This window comes from Schistocerca piceifrons, chromosome 2 (genome assembly GCF_021461385.2).
Source record: "Schistocerca piceifrons isolate TAMUIC-IGC-003096 chromosome 2, iqSchPice1.1, whole genome shotgun sequence".
In the NCBI taxonomy this organism is placed as follows: Eukaryota; Metazoa; Arthropoda; class Insecta; order Orthoptera; family Acrididae; genus Schistocerca; species Schistocerca piceifrons.
This window is the reverse complement of record NC_060139.1, coordinates 218,283,498-218,309,552: the sequence shown is the minus strand read 5'-3', so window position 1 is coordinate 218,309,552 and position 26,055 is coordinate 218,283,498.

The following is a 26,055-nucleotide window of genomic DNA, read 5'->3' as shown; positions in this document are numbered from 1 at the left end:
TGAGCTCGAGGGTCCGCATACAAGTTCCGTGAATTTTTGTAAGAGGTGATGTATCGCGACATGTCAAATTGACATGTCGCTCATACATGTCGCGATACATGTATCTCAGTGTAAACGTACCTTTAGAGCAAAAATTACCTGAGTTGTTATGGAATCATAAACGGCTCCAGCAACTCTGAGGCTATCTTCAAACACCGAATAAATGAGTCTGCAGTGCCAATGTGTTACTTTCCAGTCAAAGGTAATATTTCGCGGTTTTCCAGACAACAGCTACGCCGGGAAATTCACCTGGAAGGGGCAAGAGAGGCGGCGGGTTAAGAGCGAGTTAATTGATCTATGTGAGCACATTTCTATGGATGTTTAAGAGACAACCAATCAAAACAGTGGAGAAGTCAAGAATATATACTGGGTAGGGGATTTAAAACAGTGCAGAAGTCAAGAACGTGTACTGGGTACGGGATGTGGAATGGAGCGAAGTCAGTCGGTATTTGGCTGGTATTGGCCGTCCAAAGATGGAGTAGCGATTGTGGAGTACAACCAGAGAGTTTAAGGCAGCAGTGAATACGCTGCACGGAGGAAGAGGCTGGGAGTTCCAGCTGGACTCGAGGAAAGCAAAGAAACGACTTCTGTGTAATTCTAGATACAGTGGTGATGGGAACTCTTTGTCGTTAGTTTACGTGCGATATGAGGGAACTTTGTGCGGTAAAGGCTAGAGAATCAGTAGTTTTCTGTTACTGTTGAAAGTTTCCTTTAAAACAATTCCTTTCGTTTGATTTGAGATTTCGTACTGGCTTGGTTTGTTAGTTTTAACATCGGTGTTGTTTAGCTATGGGTGACTTTCTGCGTTTTTCACTGCGAGAGAAACCAAATATACGTGCCTGCAAGAATGCAACATGAATTTGACCTTGTTTTATAATCTTTCTAGAAATTTGCAAGCTTTTTAAACCCTAAACTTTACTGTTAATCTATTTAATGAATCAAAGCGGTCCCTCTGCGTTAATAATCTGCCTAATAATACGGTTCATGAAATGGTCTCTGTGCGTTGATAATTTTCGTGGCAGACTGATCCTGAAATGAAAATATCTTTACCTTGTTTGGAAAAGCGGTGCTTCGTGATCTCTGTGCGCCATCTGCAAATTTCTAACAACAGTTGCTGACAGCTTAGTGCAATGCTCCAGACAACAAGTAAACTATTTTATGCGCATCACTGAGTGAGACACTCCTTTAAATAAAAAGGACTGGGATCAAGGATGTGGACAATGCTCTTAGGAGAAATACTCCTCTAAAAAACTGTTTTCAAATTATCTGATATATTATAACTTGTATGCAATTCTTGTTACAAGACTCACTAACATTGAAAAAGGGCGACATTGATATCAAACTCTTACTCTCACAAATGTTAGACAAATAATTAATAAGCAAGAAAAATACCTTACAGTTAAAATTACTCAATCTTCAATGAAAAATCTAAACTTCCCTGATACGGATGCCTCATTCAGCAACAAATCTAACTACTCGCGACTGTGGCCCCAATAAATAAAAATATTACCTTCATTCCTCTTCATACTCTTTTCATTCTAAATCGCTAACCAAATCCTTCTCGTCTGTTTGAGAATATTCCATCACAAACCGTTTTACTTAAACACAGATGCACTTAACTTTACGTCTACACTGCCGCGAGTCCTCTGCCCGGCGTCTTTCTCACTATTCCTCTAATGACAGGACACCTGCGCTCCTCGCTTCCAAACAGCAATGACACAACAAACACGTCTTCCAGCGACACTGGTACTCTGACAAAAGACAGCGCGAATAGTAAGCGATTCAAAATTGTCACTTAGCATTTGAGACATCCAGAGCATGTACAAATTCCAGCAATGCAAATAACAAACTGCCAATAGACCTGTCCACTGTGACGAGTTTATGGAGAGCATATGAATTACTAAGGATGCTAATTAGACGTAACAAAGTCTTAGCAACTACCTAAGATACGAATCTACGAATTCCTGGGCATGAATCTAATGGCGAAACTATGAATTTAATGGAGTTTAACATTTTACAGTTCAATTTACAATGACATGTTAGTATTGAGAATTTAGTCTTGCCTTTCTTTAAAGGGTTTTCAGTCATTTTGTGTTGTCGCTGAATTCCAATGTGTTCTTCATAACACAGCGCTGCAAAACTTAAGGACGAGACAGATAAAATAACATAACACGTCAAAAACTCGGTGGAAATGAATGAAAGAGTGGGAACAGGTTACCAGAAGTCTCTCAGTCGTGCACAAGAAGCTGGACGTTACGCAGCTTAAGGTCAGTGTGACTGTTGCGCCATACAGGGATGGCCCTACAACACGAGGTAGTTGATGGAACGGGAAAAAGACGGTGTTTGTCAACTAGTGAACAATTATGGTGCAGTGTTGGCTCAAATGGCTCTGAGCACTATCGGACTTAACATCTGAGCTCATCAGTCCCCTAGAACTTAGAACTGCTTAAACCTAACTAACTTAAGGCCATCACACACATCCATGCCCGAGGCAGGATTCGAACCTGCGACCTAGAACCGCTATGGTGCAGTGTGGTAATGTTCTTAATCCCACCGTGGACTGGAGACAACATTAGGATGACTTCACACGAGGAAGAATGATTGGGAAACTGCAAGCAAGATAAAGTACGACGAGTGTAGCCCATGGGTTTTGTATTGCTCCGAGCATTATTTCATGTGCATGCGGAACGTTCAGAAGAACAGGCACTGCTGCCCGAAGGAAAGGAGTTGGTCGACCACGATCAGCTACAGCAACAGGTCATCTCTACTATTCACAACAGACAAGAACGGGTCCACGTCAAACAGTGGATGCAACTGCCACCACGTTTAACAGAACTGCAAGCCATGCAGTCCTACGCTCTACAGTGGCACTGCAATTCCATCGGGATGGTCTTTTTACCCGACAATCAGTACCTTATGTTCTGTTGACAACAGCGCATCGGTGACACCGTTTCTGATGCTGCCAAGAGCATGTTCGGAAAATGGACTGGCCTGCCTGCTAGCCTGTGTTAAATCCCATCGAGCATATGCGGGACGCGTCAGGGAGACGTACTGCAATACCTCCATCCAGGACGACCATCCAGGAGATGTCAACCATTAGAAACCCTAGCAAACCTAGTGATCAGATGGGAGCACTTTGCAGAGCATGCATTGCCGTCCGAGGTGATCACACGACCTATTAAGAACCATGTCCCTACTTTGTAATATACAGGGACCATGACAAATCTCGGTGACTGCAGAATAATCATTCTTTGAGAAAAAATGTCATTTCTATTCGTCTCATTCCGTATTTCTTTCAGTTACCTTCTGCACTGTAAGGCAGCATTTCGTTCTATTCATGGTCCAAGTTTCATAGAGCTATGTTGGCTCGCAGTGAAACATTATGGGAAAGTTATTTCGTCCCTGCGTTTTGCACACCAGTTTATAGGTTGTGATAGATGCAGACAAATAGAAGAGTTGTTCATTTCATCTGATTTACTGTCGTACATTTTCCGGTGTTGATGGCCCTTTACTTCCCTGATCCTCTAAAGGAATGCAGGGACTTCGGGAAATAATCAGTTATAAAGGACTGATGAGTCACAGTTAGTGAGTTACCCTTGTCTTCGCGTGAGAGTACTCACGCTACCGACCCGACTATTTACAGTTATCGACGCTGGAAGGGCCAATATTAACTGCAGCCGAAAGCGATCAGCTGTATTTATGTAATAAAATGGAATACCTACAGCCATTCGTATGACGTTATTTGTCATATTTATTTATTGCATATTGAAAGACCTGGTGCTGAAGGTCGTACATTTTACAGTTTTGCATTTTACAATAAGTTGTTCCATATTTTTAATTTTTTTCTTGAGCAATAAAACAAGAGTAACAACAATGGGTTGGTTCTGGAACAAAATGAAAAATTGAAGGAAAGAAAACAGAAACAATTTAAAATTTTAAGAAGAAGCTAATAAATGATAGGTGAGGTTTCTAATGGAAGAAAGTGTCCCACTACCTGACTGTTCCAGGCGGGAGGGCATCGAAACAACATCGAGCCAGTCCCAGATGGAGCAACAATTTCCGTAGATCTAAGCAAAAATGATATTAATACGTTTTTTACAATTTTTCATTAAATATAATAAATTAGTATACATTTTTCGTATTAAATTTTACTGTTGAATATTGGCAATGTCATGGTTTTCCCTGTGGTAGGGGAGCCTCGGAAGTTCGTCGAGCCTCGCTTCTCCAGGAAGCTTCAGCTCATTGTATTTCTGTATTGTACGCCGTATGAAATTAAACTTGGCTAATGTTTACAAGTTACTTATCTATTGTTACAGTCCTTATACATTTTATAGGTTTTCTATCATTGGATAATGTTCAATATATACTCTCTTCATTATTTTTATATTTTTAATATTATATGAATCCATATTGTCTTGTTTGGACTTTGTTGAGGCATCCGAACCAGTGGGTGTTTTGTTGTCAGAATCGTTCCATGTGTTGTGTTGTCTTGTGCGGTGAATTCCTGTTCTCCGTCTCACGTATGGTCGGTCCTGTTTGTAAGCTGTGTGGAGTGCTTGTGGAATTTTGTTGGTGATGGTTTTTAGATCTCATCAGTTATCTGGCTGACTTATCTTTTGTCGTATGTCATTGTCGTGCTCTTGGTATCGTATGTATCTCTGAACATTCCGCAATATAATGTGATGTGTTCCGCTGTGCCGAAATCTCCACATGTGCATATTTCTGTGTCACATAGTCCAACATGATGGAGATGTTATGTGTACGGTCCATGTTCCGTAATAAAGTGGACCATACCATGTGTCGGATCTATATAGCTCATGCTCATTCGTTCTCCGGTGTTCGGGAAGAATGTGTGTATTGTGCGTCCTTTTTCTGTTGTGTCCCATTCAGTCTGTCAAGTACCATTTGACCATTTATTAAGTTGTTTCTTGTCAATTATTTGTTTTCATGTAATTCCTGTACTTTGTCCTGTCGTCCCTTTTTCATCCAGTATGCTGCAGCTCTGAAAAGTAGTGTAATGTCTATTGGATACACACCCTGGACGACGTATAATGCCTCTGTACACGCTGTCCCAAACGCTCCTGACATTCTTAAAAGGGTGCTTCTCTGCCCGCATCGTACACTATTTTTGCGTGACGCGAGGCAAGAATGATGGGCCCATGTGCTGGCTGTAAAACTCAGAATGGAGTCAAACAAGGTGATATGGTAGGTTCGTATCGTTTGTTGTAGTAGTGTACACTGTGCCGTGTTGAGTCTGGCTAGTTTATTCATCAGTTTCGTCGCTTTGTCAGTCGCGAGTTTTCCGTCGTCTTTGAATGAAAGTTTTCCGTCAACATATACTTCGAGGTATCTTGTCGTAAGTTTTCGTTGTATGGTGGTACAGTGAAGTCTGATTGTTGGGTTTCTTTGTAATGCTCCCTTCAGCAGTAGCTAGACAGTCTTGGTGGCTGCTATTTGAAGTTTATTGATGTTGCACCAGTTATTTGCTCTTGACCTGGCCGATGTAATTACCATTTCGTCATCTGCATACGAAATTATTCCTGTTACCCTGATGTTCTCATCAAAGATGTTTAAAAGAGGTTCTATAGCGATATCCCAGAATATGGGACCACATATAGACCCTTATGGCCAGCCTCTTGAAGACCCGTTGATGGCCTGCGCGTCATTCTACAACTCTAATGTCGCGGTAGTCTAGGAGACTGTAATACAGGGTGATTCAAAAAGAATACCACAACTTTAGGAATTTAAAACTCCGCAACGACAAAAGGCAGAGCTAAGCACTATCTGTCGGCGAATTAAGGGAGCTATAAAGTTTCATTTAGTTGTACATTTGTTCGCTTGAGGCACTGTTGACTAGGCGTCAGCGTCAGTTGATGCTAAGATGGCGACCGCTCAACAGAAATCTTTTTGTGTTATTGAGTGCTGCAGAAGTGAATCGACGACAGTTGTTCAGCGTGCATTTCGAACGAAGTATGGTGTTAAACCTCCTGATAGGTGGTGTATTAAACGTTGGTATAAACAGTTTACAGAGAATGGGTGTTTGTGCAAAGGGAAAAGTTCTGGACGGCCGAGAACGTGTGATGAAAATGTAGCACGCATCCAGCAAGCATTTGTTCGCAGCCCAGGAAAATCGACTAGCAGAGCTAGCAGAGAGCTGCAAATTCCACAACCAACTGTATGGAGAGTCCTACGAAAAAGGTTAGTTATGAAACCTTATCGTCTGAAATTGGTTCAAGCACTGTCTGCAGCTGATAAGATTAAAAGAATAGATTTCTGTGATTTTATCCTTGCTCAAATGGAAACAGATGAATCTTTCGTTTCAAAGATTGTGTTTAGTGATGAAGCAACTTTCCACACTAACGGGAAAGTCAACCGTCACAATGTCTGTATATGGGGCACTGAGAATCCGCGGGAAACAACTCAGTATGAATGTGACTCGCCTAAGGTGAACGTTTTCTGTGCCATTTCAGCCAATAAAGTTTTTGGTCCCTTTTTCTTCGAAGGTGCTACTGTAACTGGACTACAGTATCTGGAGATGTTAGAGAATTGGCTGTTCCCTCAGCTCGAACAAGAAGCACAACAATTCATATTTCAGCAGGATGGAGCGCCACCACATTGGCACTTATCCGTCCGTAACTACCTGAACGTCAATTACCCGAGGCGATGGATCGGCCGCCAGGCAGCCCGTGACAGAGCACTTCATCACTGGCCTCCAAGAAGCCCTGATCTTACCCCCTGCGATTTTTTCTTATGGGGGTATGTTAAGGATATGGTGTTTCAGCCACCTCTCCCAGCCACCATTGATGATTTGAAACGAGAAATAACAGCAGCTATCCAAACTGTTACACCTGATATGCTACAGAGAGTGTGGAACGAGTTGGAGTATCGGGTTGATATTGCTCGTGTGTCTGGAGGGGGCCGTATTGAACATCTCTGAACTTGTTTTTGAGTGAAAAAAAAACCTTTTTAAATACTCTTTGTAATGATGTATAACAGAAGGTTATATTATGTTTCTTTCATTAAATACACATTTTTAAAGTTGTGGTATTCTTTTTGAATCACCCTGTATATCGATGTGGGTATCTGCATTGCCTTAAATCTAGCTAATAGTGCGGACCACCACAGGTTATCAAAGGCGCCGGCTATATCAATTAGGATCGCAACTACATGTTTGTATTGTGACGTTTGTATTGTTTGCAGTGCATTGCTAATGGCGTCATTCATAGACTTTTTTAGTGGTCTAAACCCGAACTGGTGGGGACTAAGGCCGAAGAGCTGTCTGTGCGACTGGAGTCTGTCACACAGCAGTCTCTCCTGAACCTTAGCTGACGTGTTTATCAAGAAAATTCGTCAGTATGTTGACAGGTTCCATGCTCTTTTTTTCCATGTCGCCTCTCATTTTCATCAATTTTTTAAAATGTTTTATATCATTTCAAGGTGGGAATGGGCCGAATAAGCTTATTTTGATGAGTGTATATGTACTGAGAGCTCAGATTACTTTTCACTTGACTGCTCTGCATGTTGGGAACTGTATGTGGTCTTACTTTTAGTTTTATTTGTTACTTCCCTGTGTGGCTTGCTGCGAGGCGAGCTCTGGACGAAGCGACACACTGCGTTTTCGTGGGGGATCTACACTTCCACGAACATGGAGAGGGTCGCACACAGTGGGCTTGAGCGCGTGGTGGGGCGACTGTCCTCGGTCGAGTTTTGCCTATTGTATGGAGGGCGAAACGACCTGCGAGCCGTCTGAGTGTCGATACAGTTTTTGTGTTTACAGCTCCGGTGCATTTGGAATGAAGAATGCTGACGCCGACTGATTGTTTTGTCTTAATGATTCTGAGAATTCTTGTGGACAGTGGGCTGCTGGGTGTGACTGTCTGACGCCGGATGACCGGTGGTCTTGGCATGCTATTTTCGTAGCCGGTCAAACGGCAAGTTCAGTGCCCCCAGCTACATAGCAGAGGCATGATTGGTCAACTTAAACTGAGGCCTGTTGACGTCATAAAGCCCTGCAAGAAATTGGAGGGAACGGTCCCTATTGGCGCGAATGATGCTCTGAGACAGTGTGTGGGAATTTTGGAATCAGCATTGAATGCTGATTCGCGGCTTTTCTAGAGTACTGTGGAGTTGAATAACGTTGGTTTCCTTCTTGTGATGCGCCGGCGCATGACATTCGGGATCTGATCATTGTCAGAATCGGACGGACTCGCGACTTCGTCGCACTTCTTCGGAATCGTTGTGGAGCATGACTTCGGTCATACTCTAGTTTCATTCTGTGGCTGATAACCCAGATTCTTACTCTACGTTTCCGCACTTGTACCGACTGGGAGAGTTTAGGCGGTTTTGCTGTGTCTCTTCCTGGAGATACATCCTCGCGTATCCAGGAGTTTTCCTGCTTCGGCCACGCGAGCGGAACTTATTATTCTCGGACAGCATTCGAGGTCACGGGTTGAAACAGAGTTGCTGCACAGCAGGAGTCGGCGCCTACAACATAAGAACGCTGCCTACCGACGATGCTGCGGGTTTTTGGACTGGGAAAGTATTTTGCGGCTCTGAAAGTTTTATACCGAAGTCCTCAGCAGCATGTGCGTTCGCTTTGCTACAAGTCCACCTTGTTTGTTTCTCCATGTGTTCCCATTTGAGCTCTCACCATTAATTGCGATACTGCATTATAGTCGGGGGAATAATATTTGATTCATTAGGACCTCCAGTCATTATCGTCAATCTATTATACCACAGAGCATAGGAGCCCCTTCTTCTCGAGCTAACTCTTGTTCTCATAGTAGTGCAGTATACCCTATCCTCTAGCCTGATGTTTGTGTCGACAATCAAGTACCTTTGTGTTCTGATTTATAATAAATATCATTGTAATATTTAATCTGGTTCCGTTACGTGGATGACACGTTTGTTTTGTGGCGGCATGGCGGGAAGGAACTAGATCGTTTTCACAAATATCTGAATGGGCTCAATCCGAAGATTCAGTTTGCGAACGAGGAGGAGCCCGGCGGAAGATGAAATTTTCTTGACGCACTAGTTTCAAGAAAGAAGATGGTAGCTTGGGCCACACAGTGTACCGAAAACCCACGCACAGAGAGCTTTACCTACACCGGGACTCGAGCCAACATCCACAACAAAAGCGAGGCGTCATAAAAACGTTGGCGGATAGAGCAAAAAAAATCTGTGAACCAGAGCTGCTTGACATCTCACCACTGCATTGCCCAAGAATGGTTATTCTTTCGCTGAAATATAAAGAGCATTAAGACCACCACGTAGAATTCAAAATGATGTTCAAGCACCGGTAAAATCGAAAGTTTTCGTGCCATTCATTAAAGACGCGACTGACCGCATGGGAAAAATCTTGAGAAAACGGTACATCGCGCTAATCTACACACCCACACGGAAGATACAAGATCATCTAAAACTGAACAAGGATGCTCGGCAACTGCAGGAAAAAGCAGGAATTTATAGGATTCCGTGTAGCTGTGCGGAGATGTACTTGGTTACTACAAAAAGACCGGTCTGTTAACGGCTAGAAGAGCACCAGGTAACTGCACAAAAGGGGAGACGGACAGATCAGCTGTTGCGAAACATGCTTTGCAGCCAGAAGACCACCAAATTCATTTTGATAGGACTCATGTACTGGCAGCCACAAGTGGATATTATGAAAGGCTACACAGAGAGCCCCTAGAGATTGTAAAACACCCCAGGAATTTTAGTAGGGAGGGGGAGAGCGTGAAATTGAATGACATTTGGGTTTCAGTGATGAAGAAGACGTGTACCAGTCTTCCACCATGGGATAGTAACAGCGGACGACGGCAGTCGACAACGGCCAGTTGCGCTCGCGTATCCAAATCCAATGCGCGGAAGCGGAATTTTGCTGTAGTCAGGTAGCGAGCCAGGGTATGAATCGGACGTTCAACAAAGCTACGATCCCCCTTGAAAACGTCCTCCGCAGATGGGGACGAAACTTCGGGTTTTGAAGTGAAATCTCTTAGACCACGGCGTAATAGCCCGGGATATTTTATTAATTGTGACAATTCCGGCCGTGAAAGTTTACGTTTTACAAAAGCTACTCGTGTTATACAGTTCCGGCTCCAAACTCTGCCTCAGTCAGGGCAGACGCGGACGCACTGTCCTGGGACAGGGTCCTGGTCTGCAGTTCATCCTAACTATCTGCTCTGTAGCTTTTATGCCTTTACTTTGGGGTACAGCCACTGTGCTTGTACGTGCCGAACAACAACTACCACGTACCAACATCCATTTGCAGTTAACGGTGATATTACGATTATTTCCAGCAGAATTCCCTTTGAATGTTTAATATCAACAGCCTACGCAACAATTCATCTGAGAGAGAGGATTCATAAATACCACCTACATTAGCCAATATAAACACATCTGTATTTCGGAGCCCTGTAGTTACCAGGGATCGGATTTGAAGGTTTTAACCTTATAATACCAAAGAAGGACTAAGTCGTACTTAAAGACGAAAAAGGGATTAAATAAGCCTTTCGCCGGAATAGTGGGGCTCAAGAGGACTTTTGCAGGAAAAACTTGGTTTTTAAATAGAATTTCTGAATTAATATTAAGTGATCTGCGCGAGTGCGCGTTTCCATCGTTATTACTCTCGCCTGTCTTTGCTCAGAGAATTCTTTGACTTGCCTTGCCGGTCGAGTGACTAGGAACAGTTCTCCTCGTGGCTGCTGGCCGGTCACACTACAGGGAGTTGGCGTGGGCGGCTAATGAGCGAGTTCAAATGGCTCTGAGCGCTATGGGACTCAACTGCTGTGGTCATAAGTCCCCTAGAACTTAGAACTACTTAAACCTAACTAACCTAAGGACATCACACACATCCATGGCCGAGGCAGGATTCGAACCTGCAACCGTAGCGGTCGTGCGGTTCCAGACTGTAGCGCCTTTAACCGCTCGGCCACTCCGGCCGGCTAATGAGTGAGTCACCGCCGTGGACGTGGAAGTACATTGCTGTTGATTTTCAAGTGGAACTCGTTATATGGACTGGTTTCTCAGAAAGGAAGGCAGACTGGACGCAACGAAAGCTGACCTACTTCTGTAACGAATGTGGACTTGTTGTCGCCGAGAAAAGATTGTAAGTACTGGTCACTGTTGTCAGGCCTGTAATTGCTGTTGTTTTGAGGGTCTGCTGGTCAGCCATTCAACCACAGTTAATGTGTTGTTACTAGATAGGATAAGTCCGTGAAACGCTCTTGGCTAGGAGGTACTTCTCAGCACAATTTCAAATACCTCAATTATTGGAAGCTATCCATGGTGACCGGATTTTGAACGTCCTTGCAGCTGAAATAAAATGAATTTTGCTATTTGCCATGTTTATGCAAGGGATTTAATATTCCATTCGTCGAAACGTGGCATTTTGCCAGCTTTGGTACTTTTGTTTTATTCCTTATCTTCATAATATAATTTCTTAACGCTGTTAGTTGGCTGCTGCGCAGTTCGAATAATCTCCCATTTCAGCAAAATAGCTTGTACTGATGTGACAAAAGTAGCGTGATAGCGATATTCACATATAAATATGGCGTTAGTATCGCTTAGACAAGGTATAAAGCGTTTCCGTCGTAGTCATGACCGCAGGGCAGGAATTAATAGACCCTGAACGCGGAAAACTAGTTGGAACAAGACACATGGGACACTATGTTTCAGGAATAGTTAGGGAATTCAATTTTCCGAGATTCTCAGTGTCAAGTATGTGCCGAGAATGCCAAATTTTTGGCATAACCTCTCCTCACGGACAACGCTGTGGCCGACAGCTTCACGAAAATTTTTTGTTAGTTGTAGCGTTAGGCCATGGATTGTGTTCATACGTAGGTACACATCTCAAGTGTGTGTTCTTACGTGAGTGACACATAAAAGAATTTTTCGAGAAAAAGATCCAAACTCAATAAAAAAAACTAAAAATCCGGACCCTATTTATCACACTGCCTGGAAACAAGGCTCCCCTTGTTTTATTTGCGACCAAGATGTGACGGACGGTGTAGATTAGATGTTTTACCTCCCGCCTTCAAAAACGATCCACATGATAGCTCATCACCTGCTTCTCTGATTCACTTCCAAATAGTCTGTAAGACAGGGCAGGCAATATTGCGGTGATTAATGTAGTAATTCCAAATTCATGCATGAAAATTACTTTTACACATAGCTAGAAAACACGAGAGAACTGAAATCCGCCTCCACAATAATAAAAAAATTCTATCCAGCACACAGTAAACAAAGTGTGAAAGGTTACATCAGTAACTTAGATACCATATTTGGATTATTCAGAGTTACCAAATATATTTTATTTACTGTGGTTATCCACACACAAAGTAACAGATGTGTTGACCTCATTTTGCTCATAAAAAATTGACGCAAGTTATAACAAATCTTATCTATGGTGCTATGATTGTTGGTTTTGCAGCTGTATCCTGAAACTGATTTAGAATTCTCCTGCAGACCCCTCGAAGATACCATGAATTATTACGATGAGGAAGCCTATATAACCATCTTGGCTTTATGTTAGTGTATTGACTTGGACATTACAATTTCTGTAACCGAATTCTGAACAGTGTTCGGAAAACATAGTGCAATTTGTAGCGCCACACATTTTTGTTCATCTTTCTTCGTTCTGTATTAGATGCTTTACGAAGAAATAAAATCTTTTAGTCCATAAGGGTCTCTTCAATCCTGTTCTAATCACTAACTCTTCATTTATCATTCATTCACTTTACCCATCTAAACATCAGCATTCTTACCTAACACCATATTTCGAACGTTTCGTGTTCTCCTCTTGTCTGTCCTGTTTATCGCCCACGTTTAACTTTACGTAAGATTACACCCCAGAAAAATGCTTTCAGAATGGGCTTCCTAACATTTAAATTTATTTGCAGTGCTAACAAATTTCTCTTTCCCATAAATAGGTTTCTTGTTATTACCAGTACGCATATTGCGTCCCCTCTCCTTAGGCCACGATCGGATACTCAGCTGCCCAAAAGTAAAACTCATATATTTCTTTCAGTAACTCATTTACTAATCTAATTCTCTCAGGATCACCTGAATTAATTTTGAAACCCTCTATTACTCTTGTTTTATGTTTGTTGATGTACTAACGAACCCACCAATGCATCCCAGTTGCTAAATATGTGTGAATATGTAATGTAGATCCTAACCTCCTTCTTCCTTCCTCAACCTCCTCTCTTCACAAACAATGGATAAATAGGCAGATTCCATATTTCTAGATTTCCGGAAAGTCTATGTCACGGTTTAATGAAAGTATGAGTATTTGGAGTAAGTTCCAAGATATGTGAGTGGCTTGGAGACTTCTTACCCAATATGTCGTCCTACCCGCGAGTATTCATTAGATACAAGAAAATCGTCAGGAGTGCCCCTGGGAAATGTGACAGGGCCGCCCTCATTCTCTATATACAGCGTGACAATTATTGACCTACACACATCAAAAAACGTTTTGCATAACCACGGTTCCGAGAGCTCCGGTACCTGTACAGAAAATTGGAATAGAGATCAACATAAACATCATTCAAGCACTTTTCATTGCTCATGAAAACCACACATTGCATGATGTACCACCATACAGCGAGACCTTCAGAGGTGGTGGTACAGATTGTTGTACACACGGGTATCACTTATACCCAGTAGCACGATGTCTTGCATTGATGCATGCCAGTATTCGTAGTGGCATACTATACACAGGTTCATCAAGGCACTGTTGGTCCAGATTGTCCCACTCCTTAATGACGATTCGGCGTAGATCCCACAGAGTGGTTGGTGGGTCATCCCACGCGTGTTCCACAAGGTTCATGTCTGGAGAACATGGTCACTGGTCGATCAATGTCGTTATACTGAATTAAGTCATTCACAAGACGTGCAGGATGTGGGCGCGAATTGTCGTCCATGAAGACGAATACCTCGCCAATATCCTGCCGATATGGTTGCACTATCGGTCGGAGGACGACATTCACGTATCGTACCGCCGTTACGGCGCCTTCCATGACCACGAGCGGCGTACTTCGGCCCCACATAATGCCACCCAAAAACAGCAGGGAACCTCCAGCTTACTGCACTCGCTGGACGGTGTGTCTAAGGCGTTATTCTGACCGGGTGCCTCCAAACACGTCTTCGACGATTGTCTGGTTGAAGGCATATGCGACACTCATCGGTGAAGAGAACGTGATGCCAATCCTGGGCGGTCTCTTCCGGTATGTTGAAGGGCCCATCTGTACCACGCTGTATGGTGTCGTGGTTGCAAAGGTGGACCTCGGCATGGAAGCCGGGAGTGAAGCTGCGCATCATGCAGCCTGTTTCGCACAGTCTGAGTCGTAACAGGACGTCCTGTGGCTGCACGAAAAGCATTATTCAACATGGTGGCGTTGCTGTCAGGGTTCCTCCGAGCCATAATCCGTAGGTAGCGGTCATCCACTGCAGTAGTAGCCCTTGGGCGGCCTGAGCGAGGCATGTCATCGACAGTCCTGTCTCTCTGTATCTCCTCTATGTCCGAACAGCATCGCTTTGGTTCATTCCGAAACGCCTGGATACTTCCCTTGTTGAGAATCCTTGCTGACACATAGTAACAATGGGAACACGATCGAACCGCGGTATTGACCGTCTAGGCATGGTTGAACTACAGACAACTTACTGGTGGAATGACTGGAAATGATAGGCTGTCGGACCTCCTCCGTCTAATAGGCGCTGATCATGCATGGTTGTTTACATCTTTGGGCGGGTTTAGCGACATCGCCGACCGCGGTGGCCACGCAGTTGTAGGCGCTGCAGTCCGGAACCGCGCGACTGCTACGGCCGCAGGTTCGAATCCTGCCTTGGGCATGGATGTGTGTGATGTCCTTAGGTTAGTTAGGTTTAAGTAGTTCTAAATTATAGGGGACTGACGACCTCAGATGTTAAGTCCCATAGTGCTCAGAACCATTTTTTTTTTTTAGTGACCTCTCTGGACAGTCAAAGGGATTGTGCCAGTGGTACAATGTCCACAGTCAACGTCTATCTTCAAGAGTTGTGGGGACCGAGGTGATGTAAAACCTTTTTTCATGTGTGTATATGAAAAAAAAGGAAACTTGTTGTGAACTACAGCGTGCAGACAATATTGAACATGTAAACGTCATTACAGATATTCGGATTTTGGTTAAGACATTGATGCGCCGTGCTTAACCTGCAGGACAGGACAGGCAGTTTAAATTGTGGAAAGGGGCCAAAATAAGGGGCTGTCAGTTACACTCGAACATACAACTTTATTATTTGATCACACATTCCAAGAGCCCAAAAAAATTTTTTTAAACACACAGCTTTAATCTTTGGGATTTAATTACCGGCTCAAAGCCACTTTAATTTAAAAACAGCTGAAGGCCAATAACTTAAAACGCAAGCATAATCAGAAATTTAAAAGGCAAGCCTTATCTTACAACAGTTCTTTATTTAGGCTGAGGTCCCAAAAAATCAGACACTTCAAGAGCAAACAAGTTAAATTCAGATTGGCTGAAGGCCAAACACTTAAAACTCCATAACATAATTTTTTTTAAAAATACCAAAGGCCTTACGTGAAACAGTTCTTTAATTTAGGCTGAAGGCCTTAAGATCAAAACAACTCAAACTCAAAATCGGCTGAAGGCGCAACACTTAAAATTCAACAACATTAAAACCTTTAAAATGCCGAAGGTCTTACGTGAAACACTTCTTTAAATTAGGCTGAAGGCCTAAAGAATCTTACGCCTTAAGGGAAAACAACCTTATATTTAAAAAAAAATTCGGCTGGAAGCCATACAAGTAAAAACAACAAGAACAAATAAAAAAAGGCAGTACACCTCTAACATTCTGCGTGGTGTCTGTTGTTCTACATCGTGTCTCCCTACCACTTTCGCGCAACGACGCTCTGAGCGTGTTTTTTAGGGAATTGACTAGTTTGAACCTGGGACCTGTTGCTGGTAAGGAGACGCCAGACCACACATGACATGTAGAGTTCAGAAGAGTTCAGTGAGACTAGCGATGATATAACCAAATACTTAATGATTTCAGCGTCAGCTCCACTGCACTCCCTGTAAAAGAATCTTAATACTAACTAAATTTAGTGGAAGGGGTTCAAGGCTTTCCTATTTTTAGTTAGCTGGTAAAATAACGTCGAAAAAGCAGTTAAGTTTACCATTGGAAATTTTATTCTACTCACAAAACATTGTTTATAAATTGCACTATTGATAAAAGGAAATGTTTTAATACAAGATGGTAAAAACCAACTGCGTTCAACAAAAATGTGAACGAATATTCCTTGAGTGGGTTTCCAAGTTCTACAATGGATCGAAGGATGACCTATGCCATATAACATCTATAATCTAGGTTTAAATTAAGTTTCACAAGAGAGAAAACTATCAAAATGGTCTACAGTGACCCTCAATTATCTTTAATTACTTATCTAACTTGTCGTAAATTACAGTGGCTGGTGTGGCTTCTCAATAACTATATAACAGAAAAATCATCGCATTTCAGATTTTTACTTCAAATGGCAAATGTGAACACCATGAGCTTTAATTGACGATCGACACTAGTATTACGCAAAAAGGGGGTGTAACAGATGAGACTTCTGCAGTTCTGAGTGAAGCTTTATGCGCTGTTATACGGCATCGCCTGCGTTCATTACCTTATCGGTGTTCGTCAGGGCGCGGGGGGCAGCACAGCTCCGCTCACCTCGCCGTCTCGGAAGCAATTCTCTCCTCACTTCTCCTTACTACAATTTACCGAAGTTGGTTTAAAAAAAACTATCTGGCTGTGTTTTCATCTGACCAATCAGGGTCTCAATGTTAACTTTAAGCTCCGCCTACAAAAATTCTATCCAATGAGAAACGTTATACTTTTCGTGTTGGGGCAATGTTTTTAAAGTTTGCAACGTAACAGAGACGCGAAAAAGTCTCACGCTAAAACTTGCGACTGGGGTGGCCCTTTTAGCGTTGTCCTAAGATCTATACTGTTCTTCTGGAGGGCTCTAGCTTTTGACATGGGCTGGGGGGTGGTCCTGACGTAACAGAGACGCGAAAAAGTCTCACGCTAAAACTTGCGGTTGGGGTGTGGTCCTAGCGGTTAGCTGGCGACGTGGGTGTCCGTCCCTTATCGTAGGGCCTTCCAGCTTAACACGGTTCTGCTCTCGGCTTCTGTTCTCATTTCTCCCCTCAGAACTGCGTCTGTCTCACGGTGGGAAGGTATGACATGCATTTAGGCATTCTTGTGTTAGTCTGTGGTATTCCATTTGCTCACTCGTTACTCGTATTACTTTGGTTAATTTAATGTCACGATTTATTCGGAGCTATGTGATATACTACTGGATTTGCTTATCATGTCAGGGTTTTCATGGAAGGTGTTGGATTTTCCCGACACCTTTCACACCCTCGGACGCTCAGGTGTTCGAGGGTCGGCCTGTAATTCAAACACTAACGCTCGCTTAGGTGAGACAGGCAGTCGGGCCAACCATTTACGATCTGACGACAACCCAGCCGACCGACAGACAACGGACCCACCGACAAGATAACTCCCACTTCACCCGACCAGGACACAACAGGGAGTTCAAAGGAACAACGTAGAAGATATTGGCGCCCACAACCAATCATACACGGAACTGTCAAACTACACACCGTGCTCTACAGCAGCAACACGATGAGGAAACTACACTTCCTGAAATTTACGTCAACGATCAGGGCAGGTAACCGGAACGTTAACGGCGACAAGGCAGAAGATTCCGCTGGTGCACTTCGATTCAAATAACCAAATACAGTGAAATTCCACCGGAGGGTGGCTAGATTTTTCCAACTTGAAAACCACGTTGTTGCTCGCAGGAATATCCCTAAGGCCAACAACGAACTCCAAACGACACAATGTGAACAGTCTTGATTTGCTGGTAGGTTAAATTAAAACTCAACTTTCGTGTCCAGGGTCGGTGAGCCACGATCTCGTAGCAATGGGATGGCCCCTCACACTCCGACACCGCGTAGAGACCGCCAGTGGCTCCGGCCAAACTAAGTTCTGCGGAGAATTCCTCACTGCTCCACGCCAACCGACAGACTGGCCGCACACCGCACAGCCGGCAGAGAGGAGAATGGGGGAGGAAGACGGAGGTTAGGATCTACATTACATTCTCACACATATTTAGCAGCTGGGATGCATTGCTGGGTTCGTTAGTACATCAACAAACTTAAAACAAGGGTAATAGAGGGTATTAAAATTAATTCAGGTAATTCTGAGAGAATTAGATTAGTAAATGAGTTACTGAAAGAAATATGTGAATTTTACTTTTGGGCAGCTGAATATTCAATAGTGTCCTAAGAAGAGGGGACGCAATGTGCATACTGGCAATAACAAGAAACCCATTTATGGGAAAGAGAAATTTGTTAGCACTGCAAATAAATTTAAATGTTAGGAAGCCCATTCTGAAAGCATTTTTCTGGGGTGTAAAGTTAAACGTGGGCGATAAACAGGACAGACAAGAGGAGAACACAAAACGTTCGAAATATGGTGTTAGGCAAGAATGCTGATGATTAGATAGGTAAAGTGAATGAATGGTAAATGAAGAGTTAGTGATTAGAACAGGATTGAAGAGACCCTTATGGAACAATTTGACTAAAAGATTTTATTTCTTCGTAAAACAACATATAATGCAGAAGGAAGAAACATGAACAAAAATGTGTGGCGCTACAAATTGCACTATGTTTTCCGCACACTGTTCAGAATTTCGTTACAGAAATTAGAATGTCCAAGTCAATAAACTAACATGCTGCTTTAACGTAGCGAAACAGGTCGTGAATAAATCATCACTTAACACTTTGCCGTCCTCACGTCTCGTACAAATTTATTCGCTTGGAGCCGGCAGCGCTAATTCGGATTCCTTGGCTTGTCGCCGGCCGGTTGTCACCTTTCCGTTGATGACAAGCTTCAATCTCATTGACTTTTGCGCGCTTTAATTTTCCGGAAATCCTCTATTTTTCCGTATCGTTCCACAGATTCGAATTTTTTTTTTTTCAAGTAACTTCTCTGCAACTTCTACACTGTTATAATAATTATTCATGCAGAGGTGATGCTGCTTTCCATCAGAAGGTGTCAGTATATCCATCACTGTTTTTGCTGAAGGTTGTCAAGGGCCGGAATATATCTTGAATGAGGAAATGTATCCCGTAATCAATCACACAGCATCCGAATGTCTACGCCGTATTTCGTAATTTTCGACGGATTGTAAACTTTAAAATTTAATCCTCCGCGCCATGGTATCATTCCTTCATCAACTGAGATGTTTTGACTTGCATTAAACGTTTCTTTAATCTTTTTGGAAAAATAATCAATTACGAATTGCCCTTTGACAAGCCAGTCGGCATTATCCCGTTTATTATTGCTGTCGTAAAAATGTAAAAATGATAAATTTGTCTGAATCGGTTGCGGGACATCATTTTGCGAAATATCGGTATGTCTATCAACGGAATCGTTGACCAATAATCATCGATCCCTCCTTTTTTCACAATTCCCATAAGGATAGCAAGCCCAAACCATTTTCTAAGTTCGGGTGCAGTAACGTCGACAAATTTTGCATTTTTTAAATCTAGTTTCCTTCTATTGCAATTTTGACTGTAGTACTTGGTTTCGTTCCTACTATATTCAAATAGATCATTCCCAATATATAATTCTACGATATCCTCGACGCTCTGTGTATCTTTGGGAAATCTGTTTGGACCGGGGATCCTTTAAATTTATTATTGGTCCTCGGTAAATCAAAGTCTGACCAGTGTGCACTGCCTTCTTCGTCTGTTTCAGCCGAATCAGTTGGCAACCGTAGTGTTCGCCGAATTCTTCTTGGTCGTATTTCACTGTCTTCCAACGATTCTGCTTGACTTTCATTTTTTTGCTATCCAATGTCTTCTTCCCAATCGGCCACGTAGTCCGGAACGTCAGACAAGACGTCGGGGCATTCAACGTAAATAATCCTATTGTCTCTTTCGTCCGCCATGATGAGAGAGCACAAGTACTTATAAAAACAAAAAACTTGTTGACGTGTATAAATTACTGCTACCTAAACAAAACACCACCAGAATGCAAAAGATACTAAAGGGCTATTACCGGTCATTGCGTGATACTATGCTCACGACACCACTATGGTGTCGCCGGCCACTGAGCGATACTATGCAGACGACGCAACTGTGGTGTCGCCGGCCATTGACCGCTATATATGGCGCACGACACCACTGTGGTGTCGCCGGACGGCATAGTGTTAATAGCTGTCCGTGGTTTTATTTAAGTTCAGTTTACCATGAACTGCAACAGCTGTGCTGCCCATATTGTACTTCAGAGAGTGCTGAACCACAATCGACAAGCCGCGCTCGAAACATTCGGAGTGCAGCAGCTCTGTGGGTTGGCAGCACCAGCTATACCGACGACCACCAGGGGCCGCAACTGCCAACCAATGGGCATCACGTGTGTGGATAGCTACTGATCGATGCCTCGTTACATACCGGAGCACTGACCTACGGTTGACAGTTCTCTCCAGCGCGCCAAGTCGTCTACAGTTTCCAGTTACCGCCGCGTGTACAAGCTGCAGTGTTCGTACGTCGTCTCCGAGACTTGGGCTCCGTAGGCATCGTAGGTCAGGTCTTGATTCTACAAAGGCATCAATCAGAGGCGCTGTGACAGGGCTTTAATAGTTTGGAGGACCTCTAATAATTTCCAACATCTAACTGTGCTGCACATTCTCCAAGAAGAAGTATCGTTTAAGTTGAGTATTTCTTGGCATTTAATAAATATTATTTCATTCCTAGTTGTTGAGACACATTATGACTGAAGATAACCTACGCCGCCCTCCTGAATTCCCAACACGTACGAGGGGCGTTTGAAAAGTCCGTGCAAAAATAAAAACTATTTATGTGTTTGGGGTAAACCTTTTTTAATTGTCGACATAATCTCCTTTTAGACACTTCCTCCAACGCTGTTCTAATTTGTTGATCCCTTCCGGATAATAGGAATACTCCAAGACTGCAAAATAGCTATTAGTTGCTGCAATCACCTCCTCGTTTGAATAAAATCCTTGTCCCGCCAGCCATTTCTTGAAATTGGGGAACAAATAGTAGTCCGAGGGAGCCACGTCTGGAGAACAGGAAGGCTGTGAAATAAGTTGGAATCCTATTTCCATTAATTTTGCGACCACAACTGCTGTGGTGTTTGCTGGTGCACTGTCGTGATGGAAAAGGACTTTTTTGCTTCCAATCGCCGGCGTTTTTCTTGCAGATCGGTTTTCAAACGGTCAAAATACAATGAATAATATGCACCTGTAAGTGTTTTACCCTTTTCCAGACAGACGATGAGGATTATCCCAAAAGACAGTCGCCATAACCATTCCGACCGAAGGAATGGTCTTCGCCGTTTTTGGTGCAGATCCTCCCTTGGTAACCCATTGTTCAGATTGTTGTTTGGTCTCAGGAGTATAGTAACGTATCCATATTTTATCCAAAGTGAGAAAACGACGTTTAAAGTCCTGCGGATTCTTCCTGAAGAGCTTCAAACAATCCTTGCAACTCTTCTCACGTTTCCGTTTTTGGTCAAGCGTGAGCAATCGCGGAACCCATCTTGCGGATAGCTTTCTCATGTCCAAATGTTTATGCAAATATTATGTACCCGTTCATTCGAGGTGCCTACAGCACTAGCAATCTCACGCACCTTAACTCTTGTGTCATCCATCACCATATCATGGATTTGAGCAATGATTCCTGGAGTCGTAACCTTCACAGGGCGTCCAGAATGTTCAGCATCACTTGTGCCCACATGGCCACTCCGAAAACTTTGAAACCACTTATAAACTGTTCTAATCGGAAGTGCAGAGTCACCGTAATGTTTATCAAGCTTCTCTTTCGTCTCGTGAGGCGTTTTGCCTTTCATAAAGTAATGTTTAATCACCTCAGGAAATTCTTTTTCCTCCATTGTTTGACAATCACTCGACTGCCTTGATTCACACGAATGCCAAACGCAAAGAAATAGACCAATATGGCTGAAACTTAGTGTGCATTCTTTCCAAAGATGCTACTAACTAAACATGACCTCGATACGCGCCGGCGGTGCCATCTCTCCCACTTTGCATGGACTTTTCAATCGCCCCTTATATTATAAAGCTGTACTAGCCAGCGAGTTTCCTTAGTTACCAACCCTACCAATGTGAGATCTGACACGTACAGAGGTGTACAGAGGAAAGCTCTTCCTCCGTTGAATACACAAATTAAATACGACACAGCAACGTAATTATTTGTACAAAGTTCTCTCCGCTATGCGCTGTACAATGATTTGCCGAGTATAGATGTAGACGTAGGTCGTGGCAAGCTAAACTTGGATGCAATTGCCTTTGTCGTCATGACGGGCCAATTCGGCGAAACGAAAGAAAGGAGCGAATACTGGCTCAATTGGAGGGAACCTCCCACCCGGGTGCCCCGTAACCCAACGAGCTGCGAACCCGGGCAACGTCTCTGTCTGTTGGGTCGTTAACGTCAGCCCACAGACGGACACGTGATTACGCCGGCTTAAAACAACTAGAAGAAGGAGGAGGCGGTCGTACATCATTAAGACGACATTACATCTGATACGCACCGTCCTCTGTTTATAGTCGAATTTTAACCAGTAATTTACACGAGAGGGGGCGAGAGACAACTTATTTAAAGTAGTTACGCCCCGGTTCACAAAAAGGGAGCCCCGGTGGGTTAGGTGGCGGTACTCGCGCCATTACGGCCGACTGGACGGTGTGACGGCTAACGGCTTAACGGCGTGATAATCGCCGGCCATATTAAGGCGGTGGGCGAGAGGCGCTCGCCTTATCGACTGGCCATCGTAAAACTGTGGAGAATGCTTTATGGGCACAAATAGGCCTGCCAGGCGGGCGTAATCGGCGCCGCGCTGGCCTTCATGTGCGCCGCGGCCCCCTTCATATTAAATTAACCCGGCACAAATAAAATTACACCCGAAAACACTCGCGGCCCGCGGCGACGCGCGGCCGTGAACAATATATTACGGATGCCACTGCCGGTCGGTCTACGAAGCGAGAAATTATTACCACTGCCGCGAGACGTCGGTCTCTCCGCCTTCTCGTTACCAGCTTTCCACTTCCTGCCCAGTTTTTGTTTCCCCGTTTCACTCCCCCCCATCACGACACCTGCTGCCGCGCGCTTGTTCTCGCGCATCATTACCTCGATGTCGGTTAGCTGCAAAATTCTTGAGTATATTCTGAGTTAGAATATACCCTTAAAACTGGCGAATTTCTTGAATGACGTATTAATTAGTGACTACAGCGCACCTCAGCTTCTTAAACTAGTTGAGAAACCCACTGTTACGCAGGTATCAATTAACAGCTGCGCCCACAACTTCGTGCACGTGGAATGTATTTTAGACTTCTTTGTACACGTCTGAAGTACAATGACGGAGAATATATCGCAACACCAAGAAGAAACTGGGCGTCATAAACGAGGTTGGAAGTCGTGTTTCTCCATCTGAAATTTTGAATTTCGTGCCAGTAGCTTGTAGTGCCGCTGTGAATATGCAGATCAGGTTTACCTCAAATACACGCTATAACTTTCACCAACTGCGACATAATCGCGTGTACAAACAGTGACCCAATACTGTGAAATTCTTTTTTATTCCAGTCTCTGATCACAAATGAATTCTTTAGACGATTACCGGTTTCAGTCTGTAATGACCATCTTCAGATCTAAAATATATAAATATATACATCTAGTGAGCAGTGTGTCTTTTAACATAAAACAGCAATATTTGCCTAGGGAGGGTGTAGGCAAACAGGTTTCTGATTGCTACTGTACCTCAGTAGCTAGTTGTCAATAATCACTATGTGGACGATGTGGCCTATACTACACCATATTTTAAATCTGTGCTGATTATATTTATATGTTTTGACGATGCCATTATGGCCGTATCACTTTAAGATATGGTGTAAAAAAGGTACGTTATACCATATTTTATCTACACTTTTCCATGGTGTATGACAGTATATTGTGATACATATTGCTGTTTTATGTTAAAAGACACACTGCTCACTAGATGTATATATTTATATATTTTAGACCTGAAGATGGTGATTACAGACTGAAACCGGTAATCGTCTAAAGAATTCAATTGTGATCAGAGACTAGAATAAAAAAGCATTTTACACGCTATAACGGTTGTGAGAGTAAGTTAGCTTTCAGATAGGTCGTGGTTAGACGATGTTAGTTCACAATGCCTTCAAGACGGCATTATGGACACCTCAGAGAGTTTGAATGGGGTTTCATCTGCGATACTGCGGAAAGGCTTGGCAGGAATGCAGCCACTGCACATGACTGCAGGCAGCGATGGTCACGAGAATGTACGGTCCCAAGAAGACCGGACTCAAGACGGCCACGTGGAACTACCGAGAAGGAAGACCATCGTGTTCGGCGTATGGCTCTGGCGTATCGTACTGCATCTGCAGCAACAATGTCAGCAGCAGATGGCACCACAGTGACACAACGAAGTGTTGCAAATCTGTTACTTCAAAGGCAACTCCGAGCCAGACGCCCTGTAGTGATGAATTCTACTGACCCCAAATCACCGTCATTTAAAACTTCAGTGGTACCAAGGGAGAGCTCATTGGAGGACAGGATGGTGGTTTGTTTGGTTTTCTGACGAAAGCTGTGTCTGTCCCAGAGTCAGTGTTGGCCGTATGTTGCTTACCAGGAGGACAGTTGAGGGCCTCCAACCATTCTGTCTGCGAGCTAGACACACTGGACCTTCACCTGGGGTAATGGTCTGGGGTGCGATTTCGTATGACAGCAGGAGCACTCTCGTCACTATCCCATGTACCCTGGCTGCAAATTTGTACGTCAATCTGGTGATTCGACGTATTGTGCTGCCATTCACGAACAGCATTCCAGGGTCTGTTTTCCAACAGGATAATGCTCGGCCATATACCGCTGTCGTAGCCAACATCCTACACGGAATGTCGATACGTTCCCTTGGTCTGCTGCCGGTCGGTGTGGCCGTGCGGTACTAGGCGCTTCAGTCTGGAACCGCGTGACAGCTACGGTCGCAGCTTCGAATCCCGCCTCGGTTATGGATGTGTGTGAAGTCCTTAGGTTAGTTAGGTTTAAGTAGTTCTAAGTTCTAGGGGACTGATGACCACAGATGTTAAGTCCCATAGTGCTCAGAGCCATTTGAACCATTTTTTGAACCTTGGTCTGCTCGATCACCATACAAACAAATTTGCGGATTTTCTTAGACGAAACGCTAACGCATGCAAAAATAATTTAACTGTTACTGTATCCGCTGCAAACAGGGACAGTGAGAATGCTCTTTAAGTGTCTTATCGTGTTAGCCACGGAATTGCTAAAACTACAAACCCTCATCCAATAGTTACAATAGTTAGTTAGTTAGTTACATCTAGCCACCAAGCGGTGTGTGGCGGAGGGCGCAATTCGCGCCAAAGTCATATTCCACCCCCCCCCCCCCCCCTTCCCCTCGCTGTTCCACGCGCGAGGGAAAAACTACTGTCTGAACGCCTCAGTACGAGCTCTTATTTCTCTTATCTTTGAATGGTGATCATTGCCCGACTTGAAAGTTGGTGGAAATAACATATGCTCTTCATCCTCGGAGGAGATCGGATTTCGGAATTTAGTGAGCAGCCCCTTCTGTTTAGCGCGCCGCCTGTCTGCAAGTGTGTCCCACTTCAAATTTTCTGTGAGATTTGTAATGCTCTCGCGATGGCTAAATGTACAAGTCACGAATCTTGCCACCCTTCTTTGGACTTTGTCAATCACTTGAATCAGACCCAACTGGTAAGGGACCCATATAGACGAACAATACGCTAAGACTGGACGAACTAATGTATTGTAAGCTATTTCCTTTGTTGAAGGAATGCGTCGCTTCAGGATTCTACCAATAAACCGCAATCTAGAGTTCGCCTTGCCCGTTACTTGTGTAATCTGATCATTTTGAATAGTCACACCCAGATACTTGACG